Genomic DNA, 17,106 nt, shown 5'->3' with positions numbered 1-17,106 from the left:
ACCACACACATGGCAGAAATGCCCCCTAATGAAGCCCTTCACTGTTTGTCCTCTGCATTTGCATGACGTTTGGCATCGCACACCACTGAGGAGCAACTCTGAATAGTTCATCACATCCTATGGCATGGTGCAGTTACCTAGCACAATGCTGCTTAAACTCACTGCACTAAGGAAACACACAGTTAAAGCAGAATAAAGGCACTCATTTTAAATATTTCCAATAATATTTAGACTGATGAATGTATGGATATACAAATCCATATGTGTACTGTTGACATAAATCAATCGAGTAGTGTTTGTTCTTATACAGTACTTCAGAGTAGTCATTCCCTCCCACATTTGTAAAAATTACCACATGTAATTATTTATTTACATCCTGACCATATTTGCTAAAAATTAGATTGAGCCTGATTTGAACCTTGTATCATCTGTGCTCAAAGTAAGAGCTCACTGCTGTTAACCAGCTGCCACAGAGACTAGACAGCAAGCATTTTTATTGCACTCAGTACAGTCTGAAGTGCTGATTTCCATGCCTCTCCACTTAGAGAGTTTGCTCAGAAGAAGGTGAACCAAAATAACTAACCAAGAAGAAACGTTGCAGTGTGGAGGGTGTGATGTTCATTTCCTAAAATGTCATGCACTTACTTCACTTAAAAAAAAACTAAACTGTAAAATATAACTGTAAAATATGTGCTACAAAATATTCAAATACAAAACTGTAGATAGTCCAATGTTGAGTTACAAATGGAATGTCCTTTATTAAAACACAAAAACAAGCAATCTTAGTTGAGTATAATGAAAAGCATCAAAACATTCCTTATATATAATTAGGTTGTTTGGAGAAAGGGAGTAGTTACAGATGATGGTTCTTTAGCCAAGTCCCCCCTCCCCTTAACACCTTAGTGTAATCAGAGACTGTGCTAACTAAAACTGAATCTACAAAGCTAGAGACACATTACAATCTAAGACCAGTTTATTAACACTTTGTTTAGGCTAACCAACTAAGCAAATCTTTATTAGTTAAAAAACACAAACCAGCAGTATCCAAAAGCCTTTGCGCAACACAAGCACAAGTCCAAAAAGCATAAAATAAGCAAAGACTGGCTCCAAGTTCTCCAATGAACCTTCAAACACTTTTATTCGATTGATATTCAGGTGTATGTCATGATTAGTATAAACACCCTTCTTATACCTTAGAGTAATGGTCATTTGACCTTTTCATATCTATTTAAATGTATACATAACTTATAACTAGCGCTTCATTTAAAAACAAACAATACATATAATTTTAAATCATACATAAATATAAATACATAAAAACATATTTAAAATAATATTTGAACTATATCATTACCTACGTAATGGCCTATTTTTTGAAATGGGTCTCATAGGAATATGGTCATTAAGTCCATGTCCTACATTCGCTCTCAATTTATCTATCCATTCTGCCTCTAAGCTCTCAGTCCTCCCCCTTATGTCACCTCCTCTCAAATTTTCAAAACATTTTCCTATAACCACAAACTTAAAGGAATGTCTATCATCAGTTTCATATACATGCTTTGCCGATGCATTAAATGCATTTCTCTTTCGAATGTGATAAACATGTTCCCTGATTCTATCTTTTAGTTGTCTGTCTGTCTTTCCAACATAGAACTTGTAACAGAGTTGACAAACAGCAAGATATACCACATGAGCACTATTACATGTGGCGGTAATCACAAATTTAAATTTCTCTCCAGTATCAGGGTGTTTGAATATCATACCATCCATCAAGTATGCACACATTTGACACTTCCCACAAGGTTTGATGCCCTCCTTCCCTATTGTTGGGGTAACATCTCTTGCGTGACAGAGTCATCTCCTCAATGATTTTTTTATTTTTAACCATAAACTGAGGTGTCTTTTCCAAATATTTACTTACTTCCCTATCATTGGTTAGAATATTCCAGTGTCTATTAATAATACAAATATATTCCTTTATATCCCTTGAATAACTAAAACACATTCTTATTTTATTGACACTTTCATAATTCTTAACTTTTTGTGTGTCATCTCTTTCATTCTTTTTTGAGAAATATGGTTTAGCTTTGGTAGCCCCAAGTCTTTTAACTTCATTTATATTTTTATTAACCAAGCTTTCATCATACCCTTTCTCTAGCAGATTCCTACCTACTCCTATAATCTGTTTTTCAAACTTGTCTTCCTTTATGTTCAGTCTAGACACTCTTAAACATTGATTGTATGCTACATTTCTAAAAATATACTTCGGATGCATGCTTGTTTGGATAAGTAAATTGTATAACATTCTTTTCCATAAGATCTCATACTAAGTTTTCCATTATCGTCCTTGAACAGCATAGCATCTAGAAAATTTACTTCAAAGGTAGACCAACTAAGGGTAAATTTTAAGAACTCAGTTGAATTACTGATAAAAATCAACAAATTCAAATAACTGTTCTGGTGTCCTATTCCATAAAAGGAGTAGGTTGTCCACAAACCTACAATAGAATAAAATATTTTGTGCAAACCTACTCTTTACTAAACTTTCCCTTTCCCAGTGGCACATGACTGCATTTGCATAACTATTGGCACATGATATAGCCATATAGCAGTGAATAGTGATTTAACATCTAAGGTGTTTCAAACAGGGGTTACCCAAGCTACACAAAGGGTTGGAGAAACCACTGATGAGACCAATTGTAGCAGGGGAAAATTGGTGTACAGAAGCTATTTTGATATTTCTGGAAAAGAACCTTCGTAGATTAATTGAAAAATCTATATGCATTTTAAAAGACACCGAAATTTGTTAACAGACCTTTTTGAATGCACTGATAAAATTTGCATACCAGATAATTTAATTTTAGTGACCTTAGATGTTATATCACTATTCACTGTTATACCAAATAATGAGGGAATTAGAAGGGTGAGTAAGCTAATGACTGAACGTGATAACTTTACTAGGAATAAAATTAGTCTGATTGAAAGTTTATTGCGACTAGTCCTTGAAAATAATGTTTTTGTATTTAGGGATGAAATTTATAGGCAGTGCAATGGCATTGTGATGGGTACACTGTCGTGTTCAACTGTCGTTTAGCACACTCCCAGTAGCAATGCCACAGTTGTGGCCACTGACAAACTGTGTCATATTCTTGTAGGTCCCTCTGGTGTGACAGCAGGGCAGATGATACATGCTGGTCAGTGTGTTAACACTTTAATATTGGTAATGAAATGTGCATGTCATAGGTGAGGTGTAGGCCATGTACAAGTAACACACCTATGTATAATGCATGCTGTGCATGTTTGCTGTGAGACATCAATCATCTCAGTAAAGTCAGTAGCTGCCTCAATTACATGCAATGCACAGTGCAGCAGACACAATTGTGGCAACACTGTACTGCACATTGGATAGGCATAGTTGCTACAGCTGTACACAACAGAACATGTTTATCATATGCAGTACACCAAAACATGCTACATTTGGCATTACCACACACCCACTGTAAGGTCACACTTCAGTATCCCACATGTCATGCACACACACATGATGTACCTCAGGGGTAGAGGCCTATCATGAGGCTGTGCAACACCCTGCAACACATAACACAGTCATGTTAGGCAATGCTCCCTATTGGGCACCTCACACACCCATGTACAAGGTGGCTGTGTAATTGTGAATGTAGCCACGGCACTGCAGTTCAGGTACAGCATGCTAGGCAGTGATCTTGAACACATTAGTAGCTGTGAGTGACCACAAGATGCATGTTGATGATGGCACAGGGCACTACACCCCATCCAGTTACAGTGACCAAAGTACTACTCATAGCAGTCATTGCTTTGCACCTCAATGGTTTGTGTGTGCAAACATATGCACCTATACACAATATGCACAGCAGTCACCATCCAAAGTGTTACATATATGTCCTGGAATGCTAGTGGGTGTATAGGTCACTTGACACACATTGGATATGTATGGTGTTCAGTGTTGCAGTCGTGTAGCATGCCATGCCATGTCTGGCACTGACATATCTGCAATATGTTCCACACTCATCATAACCACTGTACACTGGCCATGTCGAGCATTGGGATTGCTTCCCATCAACATGCACCACACATCCCGTCTGTGTACATAGCATGCATGTGCTGCACCTGTGCCCACTATTATCTGCTATGGACACAGACACTGTACTCAGGCATGGATATCTATGTGTCACACAGATAACACATGCAGCCATGGCATGTACACTTGTGAGTGATGGTGCACAGGGCATTGCAGAGCTGATAATACCTGCACAGCAATGTTATGTCCATGTACACATTGTGTTCCAGGGTGTAGCCAATCACTGAACAACTACACAGTTGCATCAAAGCCATGTATACTGCCATTTAATAGGGGCATTTACACTTGCACTGCATGGTCTTGTGCAACACATATTCTGCATGCTGACACGTGTGTGGTAACTGTTTACCTTGTGATACTGACACGCACCTTCACCCACTATAGAGTATGTGTTGGATTGCTGGTATGTGTGTGTATGTGCTATAGTGAGGAGTGTATTAGTGTTCATGTGTTCATGTGTGCATGTGTGCATGTGTGCTTGTGTGCATGTGTTCAAGTGTGCATGTGTGCATGTGTGCTTGTGTGCATGTGTTCATGTGTTCATGTGTTCATGTGTTCATGTGTGCATGTGTGCATGTGAGACCATAAAGTGTGTTTCCTGTCTTCCTCTCACAAGTGCTGAGTTAGTGGTTGGTGTAAGCAGCAGGCAACCTGAAGCCACTGCCACGAATAGTGGTGAAGATGAGATATGTATTTTGGCACAGGAAGGTTTGACAGACTCTGTCATTGGTCCGCCAGTTGACAGTACACAGTGTTCAACCCCATCTATGCGCTCACTCATACTGTCAATACATCCCTCAACACCAATGGCCATAGGTGAGGGATAGCATACAGTTGGCATTGACCAGGAGAGTGTGGTACCCATGGCACTTGCATCTCCTCACAGCAGCCATAGCTGTATTCCTGGAATGGTACCACATAGGCAGAGGTCCAGTGGTTCTAGGGGAGCACAGCTGGTCATATTGCCCCTGGCAGTCGTGCCCTCACAGGTCTTACGACATCCAGTATGTTCCGGGCTGTAATGCAGGCTCAGGCACATATGGAACGGTACACCAGGCAGAGATTTAGGGAGCAGAGGGCACATTACACCGCTATCAATGACAGCATCCGTGACCTTGTTGGTGCCATCTGGACTTACACTGAGGTCATTAATAGATGTTACGTGGAGACATTAGATGCCCTCCACAACATGTCTTCCATGAGACAGGACCATGTTGGACAGTTGCGACATCGACGCAGATGCATGCCAGCAACGGCAACAGCTGGCAGTGGTCGCCGACGACCCACAGTTCACAGCCACTCCTGCAGTGGCAGTACCAGCCCCAGCAATGCTGGGACTGTCCTGACCATTGACTGTCCCAGTAGACGACGTGCACGTGGCTCTGGCCAGTACCAGCAGGGACATGGGTCTAGACATCATACTTCTGCCTCTAATGACAGTACCCAGTCAGGGTTGGTACCCAATACTCTCTGTAGCACCCCTGCTAGGCACAGGTACTGTGTCCATGGCAGGAGACAGTGATCTGTACAGCCTAGCAGGTACAGTCTGTGGCTGTCCCACAAACTACCGTATATGACCGTCACATGGTGGAGCTGTGAACATGCAGACACACACACATTAACCAAACAACTAGGGCTCACAGATACACACACACATTACATCAACATTGGCCCATGCTGTACTGTTGTCCCTCATACACACACACACACACACACACACACACACACACACACACACACACACACACACACACACACATGTTGATTGGATGGGTCAATGTCAGGCTCTGGCAAACAACAAAACACCCTGTGCATATGATGATACCTGTGTCACCTCCTGTCATCTGCAACATTGACGGAGGAACAGGCTAACATGGTGCTGATGCAGAGGGTGACACTATAGCAGTGTAGCAATAATAGCAAGTTGTCAGCAAGGAAGTGTAATGACATCCTTGTAGGTATATCTGAGCAGACATTATGCATCAAAGCTCTGGTTATCAATGTAGCATTGTTTACACCACTGCTAGGTTTGAGTATGTATTGTCCACCCATGTGCCACAGAAGTGTAATGTGTTGCCAGAATGTGTTAGTGAGTGGATAGTACGTGTGTGATGTGTGCAGTACAGTTTAGCAAGTGTACATCTGTGAACATAGTGGGTGCGCACTGTCTGCATGTACGTGCATAGTGGACACATGAGACGTGTGGCATACCCTGTCATACACATTGTTAACATCTCATAGTATCTTTCAATGGCCAGTATGCATTCTATTACAGTTATGTACTAACATGGGTAGATGTATGTATGACATGGGTTGACACTATGCTGTTGGTGTTACCGTTAATATCTGTCAATGATTTACGGTCTGGTAGTATACACAACCTCAACAGCATGACTATAAGCAATTATTGGATGATGTCCTGACAAATGACACACAGTCATAGGGAACTCAGTAACAATTGGATCCTTCCGGTGCTATACTATAAAACTAACCAGTGGTAATGACTGCCACCCATTCCTGTGACCACATCTGTTTGGCATATAGCCCCCTTAGGTACATGCAGACACACTAGGGATGTGTCCATCCAAATCTGGAAATGCATGCATTGGCTTACAATGCATTCCCTGGATGGGATGCATATCCTACACAAGGGTATCATACAGACAGCTATCTGTTGTCTGATACATGCTGTATAGCAGTAAGCCGACTATGGCATAGTCATCCTCATGTACTATACATACTATCCTGTCAGTACCACACAGGTGGTAGCCCTCAACATGTATGTTGGGTACCGATGTGTACATACAGCCTCATGTTATGTCATGTTTCCCTTGGTATCCACATATCCATAGGTATTGTGGAGTCCCAAGGTGTATCACATAAGACATTAGAGGCCTGAATGCATATCCACAAGGCAGTTGTACACCTATAAAGACTGTCCATTATTGGCAGTCTCTGTTGTGTATGAACATGTCTGACATATACCCCAGGCATATACCCTCACTCACACTACTCTTAAGTAACTGTCATGGGTGTGTGTGCCACAGGTGACCTTGGCCACAGAACACAACAGTGGGCAGCCTTGTCACATACATACATATGTGACCTACGATCTGAGAAGCAGCAGCACAACCTGTCAATGGAAACAAATGTATTCATGTAGTATGCAGGCTTCACACCTATGCACTGATTGAGGGGACATGTACACATATATATTTGCCACACAGATACCTGATGTGTGCAATGCACTTACTGTTGTAATCATAATATATCATACCATAGTAAAAGCAAAACCCACACTGCATTGACACACACAGCCAGCATTTGTAGGATGCAAACCCCTACCTAACTAAGTTATGATATTAGAAAGCAATGCATAAACACGGCATGCAATTTGCTTTACTGGGGGGGTTTCCTTTCTCCGGCTGTATTTGTAGGATGGTGACATCATCAGTCTTTCCAGAGAGGAATGTACCTCTTTTAGTGTGTTTTCCCAGTCTCCAAAAAGGGCACTTCTTCCAAAGACAATTGCACACATACACACACCCCCACCTCTCACATAGTCAGCGTTAGTAAGATCCAAACCCCTACCTAACTATGCTATGATACGAGAGAGCTATGCATTAACACAGCATGCTATTTGCTTTACTAGGTGGTTTCCCTTCTCCGGCTGTATTTGTAGGATGGTGACATCATCAGTCTTTCCAAAGAGGTATGTACCTCTTTTAGTGTGTTTTTACAGTCTCCAATGTCGGATTCAAACCCCTAACTAACTACGTTATGATACTAGAGAGAGAGAGAGAGAGAGAGGGAGACATTGACAATGCGCACTATTTGCTTTACTGGCTGGTTTCCCTTCTCCTGCTGTATTTGTAGGATGGTGACATCATCAGACTTTCCAAAGAGGAATGTATCTCCTTTAGTGAGTTTTCCCAGTCTCCACAAACAGAACACCTCTCAAAGGAAACTACACACATTATTCATACACACACTCACTGTTTGCAGGATTCAAACCCCTATCTGACTATGTCATGATACTAGAGATAGAGATGCATTAACACTACGCGCTATTTGCTTTACTAGTTGGTTTCTCTTCTACTGCTGTATTTGTAGGATGGTGACATCATCAGACTTTCTAAAGAGGAATGTACCTCTTTTAGTGAGTTTTCCCTGTCTCCAAAAACAGAACACCTCTCAAAGTAAACTGCACACAGACTCACTGTTTGCAAGATTCAAACCCCTACCTAACTATGTTATGATAACAGAAAGAGATGCATTAACACGTTGCGCTATTTGTTTTATTGGCTGGCTTCCTTTCTCCTGCTGTATTTCTAGGATGGTGACATCATCAGACTTTCCAAAGAGGAATGTACCTCTTTTAGTGAGTTTTCCCAGTCTCCAAAAATGGAACACCTCTCAAAGGAAACTGCATACATACACCCCCCACACACACACACACACACTCACTGTTTGCAGGATTTAAACCCCTACCTTACTATGTTAGGATATTAGAGACAGACGCATTAACACAGCACGCTATTTGCTTTACAGGCTGGTTTCCCTTCTCCTGCTGGAGATGGTGACATCATCAGACTGGACATGGTGATGTGAGTAAACTTTGTTTTATGCCATTCCAGTAATGGTCCATGTGGGTCAATGTGGGTCAGCAGGTGTCAACAGCTTGAACAAGACCTCATAATCCTTACCTTGTGTGATCTATCTGTGGACACACTGACATTCCATCGTATGTCAACACATATTTATGCACAGCTTGTTGGTTTTGTGGATACTACATGTGTCTGGGATGTTGATAAAGGGCTATTCAAAGTCTATGTGATACATGTGTAGATGTGTTCATTGATGTATGTCCTTGGTGGCTGCCTTGCAAACAGTCTAGCATGTTTGGGAACCATGATCCGCACATGAACATACCACAGTTGGTAGGGATGTGTGTATGTCAACTTCCAATAGCTCTGTTTATGACTGCAACCATGATGGGCTCCATGACCTTGCAGATCAGACTGCATAGGCATACTGGACTTGACTTCCCATGGTGTGTTGTGCACCAACACTTGTGCGGAGTGCCATATGTAGCTGTGACACATTCATCAGTTCCACATCCTGTGTAGGGGGTGATGCTCAGCTGACTGTTCAGGTGCAGGATCTGTTTGTTCTGTAGTTTGTGCATGACACATATTGGGAATCAATGTATTCCACTTGCTGTCATGCTTTTGGTAGTGGGGGTAGCTGCTCATCCATTCTACATGTGATATCTCCTGGTATGATGATATGGACTATTGTCAGTGGGAGGTGGGTATGTACATATGGGCCTGTCTGTCAGGATGTTGGCATTGTCAGTCAGGTACAGTTGGCCCTGACTCAGGACATATATGGGTGTACATTCCTATTTATGACATAGTTGAAGGAGGTGTCATGATTCAGTCTGGACTCCTTCTCAGCTACTCTTTACAAAACACTAACAAACATGAGCACTAATCCCTGTTATACTCTTTTATATGCTTAACACCCTACTGATCCTTTGTGATCAGGCTACAGAGTATGTCATCATAATATCCTGGCATGTCCAGGGGTCGGTTTCGTGTGTACTGTCCAGCCCAGCTGGTGGATATTGTGATATTGACACAATGTCACATCTGCCTCATGTACACAGACAACCCTCTCCTCCTCCCGACAAACTAAGATATATGTGTGAGATGCACCTATATAGATATACAGGGTGCTGAACTCTCTTGACCCATGACTGGCACAGTCTATCAGGTGGTGAAGGTAACCACACACCCCACATATCAGTCTCACATATCCTCTAGCAACAGCACTCAAACCACATTATCACACATAGACATACTCGGATGCTGTAAATGTACTCTGCCTAAGCATCAGAGACCTCCAAAGCAGACACACACACAACTGCTACCCCACTACAATACCCACAAATCACATAGTTCACAATGTCAGTGTGCCACACAGTCACTGCCCTTCGGGCTAAACAACACACCTAATACACTTGTAATAGGCGACACTTATTCTCAGACACACTGATGTACCACTTACCAGCCCTAACATGGGAATAGTCACTTTGGGCTGTCTGTCGGGTGCCAGGATCTGCCGCATAACACAGGCAGTCAAGTCACTCCAAAGCAAGTACAGGACTGGCACCATCATTGTCCATGCTGGTGTGTAACACCTCAGACGTTACTCCAGTATGGCCCTGGCCTTCTCTAGCATCTTACACCCACCAATTATGATGTCACATTATAGACAAACATATCATGTTTAACAGTTGCCTAACAAATTTGTTTCATTCATAGGGGATACAGTGTCTGTCAACCTATGGTGACATGCTCATCATGCCACGTAGGTTCACTATGGACAGCTTGCACCTGTCACCCTTGGACTTTCGAATGCTGGCTAAGGCTCTTGCTACCACCATAGTGCCTTTTTTAAGCAGGGCTCAAATGACAAACTCACCTCCATAGACTTTACAGGGTAAATGAAACTAAGGGTAATGCTGCTCAACACCAGATGTGTTACCCTCATATTGCGGCCACTCAGGACTCTCCTCACTATGGAGGATAGCGATATCTGTGCACTAACAGATGCCTGGTTCAGGCTCACTTATGCACACCAGCACTACCAGGTTATGTTTCATACCATGCTTTCTGATAACAAGACTTGGAACAGACAACACAACTAGAGGGAGTATCCATATACATCACAGATACACACACCTCCAGGTTAGTAGCACTGCACAAAGCATCACAGACCATACATATACAACTACCACTGTGCAAAACTGCCTTTCAGTTTGTTGCCTGCTACAGACCACCCTCCCAAACTCAGGAACCCCACTTGGCTTTCATGGGAACTATGGAGAATATGAAGGTCTTCACAAACACCATTATATTGTGTGACTTCCTATACACAAATATTGACTGGGGATATTACTCAAGCCACAACACCCTCACCCAACAGTCGCTACAATTTGTAGAATCATATGCTATGGCACGACCAGTCAGCACAGCCACAAGGGGGAATACATATTGGACCTGATCATCACCAACATGGGGACTCTATGTTCCACACCAGCGATATACCCCTCATTGGTAAGGTCAGAACATACATGTATCTCACTGGACATACATACACTCTCCACACACCCATCCTGGGTAATCTTGGTGAACTTCTCATGAGCCAACGTCTCACTTCACTAAAGCAGGGTGGTGTCCTTCAGAGACCCGGAGACAGTGGCAAATATGACTCACACTGCTGAATCCTTTACATACACATTCTATGGACACCTAGTGGACTGAATGGAGTGTGCTATCTCAATTAACAACAGGACTCACTACTCCAATGGCAGGGGACCTGTCTGGTAGACCCCAGCCATTAATAAGCTGTACAATGTCAGGAGGAAGCTACTACATGATAGAGCACAATCCCAGACTGGGAAGGCATCCGTGATCTTTACTAGCAGACAGCTATGATCACTCATGAACTTTTCTAAGGGCCGCTTCTACCGGACAGTTGCACCAGACACGTAGGACTATTGCATGGCCTTCTTCAGTTATGACAGGAACCTGGGTGGACACTCCTTAATATACTGTGAGTTACTGCATATTGACTAAACTTACCCTGAACCCACTGGCATTGCCAACATCCTGGCAAACAGGCTCAGTGCAGATGTCTCCCCCCCATCCCCCTAAGGTGCAACTATCCATCCCAACAGAGTATAACCTCCCTGACATCACATAGTAACAGGTGAGTGCTGCCCTCCCCAAAGCATACATCACAGTATCAATGTGACCAGACGGTGTCCCAGCCTGCATCTTACACGACCTTCATGACAGACGTAACCCTCACATTACATCACTGTTCAATATTGGAGTTACTGCAGGATATGTACCCAAGGAATGGCGTACAGAGACAGTGGTCCCACTCCACAGAGTTGGTGCCACAACGAACCACAGACAATATTGCCCTATAAGCCTAACTAGCCTGTTCTGCAAAGCTATGGAGTGTATTGTCATGGGACTCCTACACATAGACATTGGGAACCTACAGACAGTGTGTCCTACACATTTCAGCGCTGTTGTGGGCAGATCTTGCCTCTTGAACCTGCTTGTATTCTTTAAACGGCTAACATGTCCATCGACATAGGGACAGTTGTCCACACAGCTTACCTGAACCTTGCAAAACCCTTCAACACAACAACCCACTGTGCCATTATGCATAGGCTCACCAGCGTCGATATGGACACACATATCACACGATGGATGGATACCTGGATCAGGGATAGCACCCACATGGTCAGAATTGCAGGTGCCATGTCTGACTATACACCAGTTACACGTGGCATCCCACACAGCTCAGTCCTGGGACCTCTCTTGTTCTGTATATATTTGTCTGACGTACAGGCTACAACAGGGGGAATATGGCTGAACATGTTTGCACTTGACTGCAAACTGGGTGCCATGATCAACTCTCCAGCTGCCACATGCATACTCAAACAGGGATGACTGATCCCTGAGCCATGGCCTACAGCTAAATGCCATTAGTTGCATTGTCAGCCCCTTTGGGAATAACAACATGCCCACACATTACCACACAGGTAGTACTCCATTACATACGGTAGGAGTTGTTAGGGGGACATGACTTGTTCGTATTGTCGCCTTTGACATTCACGTTGCCAAAGTGGTTGGACACACCTTCTATGTGGGCCACCTTATCCCATATGGTTTCACATGTAGATCGAGTTACGTCATTGTGTCCCTATACTCATCACATCCATGCTTGGTTACAATGCCACATTTGGGGTGTACCTTACCCGACACCTGCAGCAACTGTTCTGGCCACAGAAGTTCCTCACCAAGCAGATCTAGGGACTCACACAGATGCCCTGCACAGTTCGGATGCATTAAGTCCAGCTCTACTCAGTCACTTATCACCTACTCGGATATGATGTGTGCCTTTTGTTTACAGATATACCCAACCCAGAATTACTGGACATGCTCCACCTCAGGATATCCAACTCCCTTGGAGCTACACACTCCAGGGACGTATACCTCAGCACAGATGTTAATAGGACATGCTGGAGGGACAGATTCTTATCCCAGAGGCTCCACTCACTCCAGAATGTAATCCCAGTTTCACATAGGCAGAGCCACCCACTGACCACCTACAGGAGACATCTTGACGACTGTATGGGTGATCATATGTTTCCCCCTGGGATATCTTCTGTGTCCCTGCTAGACAGAGGCACATTAGCCTAAACGTACATGGGCTATCTTGTGTGACCTACTATTCACACACACAGTGTAGTAATCTGACAGGGATGCAAATGCCAATCACACTCTGGCTAGGCTTGTACATGCCCTAGGGCAGATAGCCTAGTATCGACCTCTGAACCTATGCTAATGTTCAAGATGCACAATGTTTATTGCTGATACTGTTTGCAGGTCTTTTTTGTCTTTGCTTTAGCAGTTTCTATGAACAACTTCGGTATCTGCAGAACATATTTGATTATGACAGGGTTCCACTATATTATAGATGTGTCTGTTGTCATATAACTGTGTGCACAAGGCGGATTGCTGTATAGTGACAGGTTCCTGGGTTAACACATGCAACTGCCAGATATGCATGGCCCACTGCTGTACTCAGACATGGCCTAAGTGTGTGAGCATGCCTAGTTCAGCCATTCCATGTTTTGTTGCCTGACATTTGCCTCATTTATTCAAGTGTGTGAGCATGCCCAATGTGACCTTTCAGTATGTTGCTATCTGAGGTCCACTACATTTGTTGATGTGTGTGAACATAACCAATATTAACATTTATACTGTGTGTGTTGGAAGTCAGATTCTGTTCTTAACGCAGGACTCACCTTTGTGTCGTAACTCAACAAGGATTATGCTGTGCCTGCAGGGTTTCCATGAGATACTTTGCATAGACTTATCAACATTCCTTCATACAGGCTGACCACTACCATGCTGTCGTGGTTTAGTGGTTCAGTACTTTGACTATAATGCACAGTATCCTGGGTTCGATGCTCATTACTGCTTTATATTTTCATACTGAGCAGACCAGACTGCTTAAGGGCCAGTTAAGCAAATATGAGCATGTTGGCTTTTGTTCAGCTATGCCCTATTTAGACCAGGCTTGTCCGACATTGCTCAATATTCACCAACATTGCTGTACGTTGCCCAATATTACTCAACATTGACCACAGTTGTGCTAGTTGGTGTGTGCGATTTTGTTTGCATATACTACATGGTGGTAAATGCTGTTTAGCACTGCTTTATATTGCTTAACACATGGCAATCATACCTTAGGTGGTGCTGCAGGGCTACCTATGTCGGATGCACATACTACACTCCCTGTACATGTTTGAAAGCAGGTATTGTCAACTTAGGTATCCCTTTTACTATATGTGCGAGTCAGAGAGAAGTATCATTTCTAGAGTTACTACTGAGCCAGTGTATGTGTTATGCGTTGCCTCTTTGCCAAGGCCAAAGCATACTGGGCACACCTCCTTCTGCCTACTGGGGCAGGCTCGGGTTGTTCCTCCTCCGAATCATGCTTTGCCTGTGATGGCCTTAGCAATGGTGGGGGGCTTTTTGGCCCAGGCCTATGCTGGTCCTGCTACAGCTGTTTTCACAGGATCATATTATGTAGCATAGCACATACCGTGACAATTTGGGTACATGTAGTTGGTGAGTATTGCAAGGCTCCACCAGATGTGTCCAGGCACCGGAACCATGACTTGAGCAGCCCAAACACATACTCTATTACATTACATGTTTGTGCATGTGCCTCATTATGGCATTCCTGTTCAGGTGTGTATGCGTTTCTGATGGGTGTCATCAGCCACGGCTCCAGTGCATAGCCAGCATCCCCCACTAGGTGACCAAGTGGGATGTCCCCATTGGCAAATGTCTGGTACAGCTGTGTCAGATGCCAGATATGGGAATCATGGTAGCTTCCAGGGCAGCCTGCACACATATTCAGTATTATGCCCTGGGCATCACACACGACCTGGCAGTTGATGGAGGGGAAGCCCTTGCGGTTGAAGTAGACCCTACCCCGCTTGCCGGCTGGTGCTTTGATGCATATGTGAGTGCAGTCTATTGCACCCACTACCTCAGGGTATTCCACTATTTGCTGGAAGAGGCGCATATTGCTGGGCAATACCTCATGGGAATTGGGGAAATATACATGATCACCGACATGTGCTGACATGGCATCCAGGAAATGCTGTAGTACTCTGGATGCTGATGCCTGTGATATCCCCATCATATCACCAATTGGTCTCTGGAAGGTACCTGTTGCTAATATTCTTAGGCCAACACATACCTTGGTTTCCACTGGAATGGGTTCCCCTCTGTTGGTTCTGTGTGTGAGGCGTGGCCTCACAGCTCAACAATTTGCTGCAGGAGGTCTCTGTCCACTCTATAGCGCTCCACTATCTCCAGCTCATGTAGCCCCTGGTAGGTTATCCTGGGCCTGTATACTCTTCTCCATCTCCTCAATGTGGGTTGTCCAGCAGCATTTACATTGTCACCACCCTCAGCATGTTGCATATGTCACCTTATAACAGCAATGGCAGCCCCTAACATTTCTTTGTCTCAGTAAAGCTTTTTCAGTTTTCACTTCTATTAGCTTACTGCAGTGTCTGTTGTGAGAAACATAATGGACTGTTGTTTGCAGAGTTTTAAGTGCTAGGCTGGGCTGGGCTAGTGTACTGCCTGTGTAATTGCCTGATTCTGATTGTTTTCACCTGCTAGCTCTGCTAGCTCCCTGGTAGCTTCCTACTATTTGTTTTGCTTCCTTTTTCCTTTCTGTTTCCTCAGGGGGGAGCACCGCTCACACAAGCGCAAACACGCACACAGCAGCTAACACGCGCGCACACATGCTTACATGGACTAAAACTTGCTTATTCAGGTTAAAATGTGCGCACACCAGTGCAAGTGCACTTACAACTCTTTAAACAGCCTTATACATGTTTACTCCGGCTTAAACACTCGCACACATGCTTACACATGCACACTCTGTCTTACTCATGTTTACAGGAGCGCACACGCATGCATGCATGCTCAGCAAGAAACTTTGGTGTTATCCACGGCATACACCTTCCATTTCTTGCCTTTCCCTAGCCTACCTGTTGACACACCTATTTCCATGATGTGTAAATGACAGCTGACACATGCCACTCTGCTCCAATGAGCTTCACTTCTTTCACACATACCCCCTCATGATATCACCTATCTTCTACTCTGTTACTCCCCTTATCCTACTCCTGCACTCCACTGACTGTGCTCATTTGCTGTGTAAACTTGCAATTCACTATCCTAACCCGCATTTACATAGGATTGCCTACTAATGCTTGGTTACATCTCTTAGACTGAGCTTCCCCCCTTAGCAACCTCTACTCGGTGGCCATGTTGTCTTCAGCCTGCCATTCCCTTGCATTGTACACTAACAATTTCAAAGAAATCCACATTTGTGGGTTTTAATTTTTAGTATTCTGGGTTTTAGAGCGCAGTCCATTTGCGCGGCACTGCTCTATGCTTAAACATCAGAAATTGTTGAAAAAAAATAAAATATTTTTATTTTCATATAGCATCAGGAAACATTTCCAATGGCCGTATATTTAGGTTCATAGGTTCATAGGTTCATACTAGGCTATCTGCCCTAGGGCATTTATAAGCCTAGCCAGAGTGTGTGTGGCTTTCACCACCCCTTAGGATGAGAATACTATACCCATTAGTTTGCTGTGCCTCTTTCCAGCAGTGACACAGAGATGATTCCCGGGGTAAACCTACGATCTCCCATCCACTCGTCAAGATTTCTCTTGAACAGAGTCAGTGAGGGGCTCTGCCTCACATGGACTGGGATTCTGTTCTATAGTGTAGGGAGTCTCTGGGTGATGAATCTGTCCCTCCAGCACGTCCTATTTATATCCGTATTGAGGTTTA

Source organism: Protopterus annectens, chromosome 8.part0, assembly GCF_019279795.1.
Source record: "Protopterus annectens isolate FY-2018-M chromosome 8.part0, PAN1.0, whole genome shotgun sequence".
NCBI classification, from domain to species: domain Eukaryota; kingdom Metazoa; phylum Chordata; order Ceratodontiformes; family Protopteridae; genus Protopterus; species Protopterus annectens.
The sequence above is the reverse complement of the archived record's forward strand: the minus strand, read 5'-3'. Positions refer to the sequence as shown.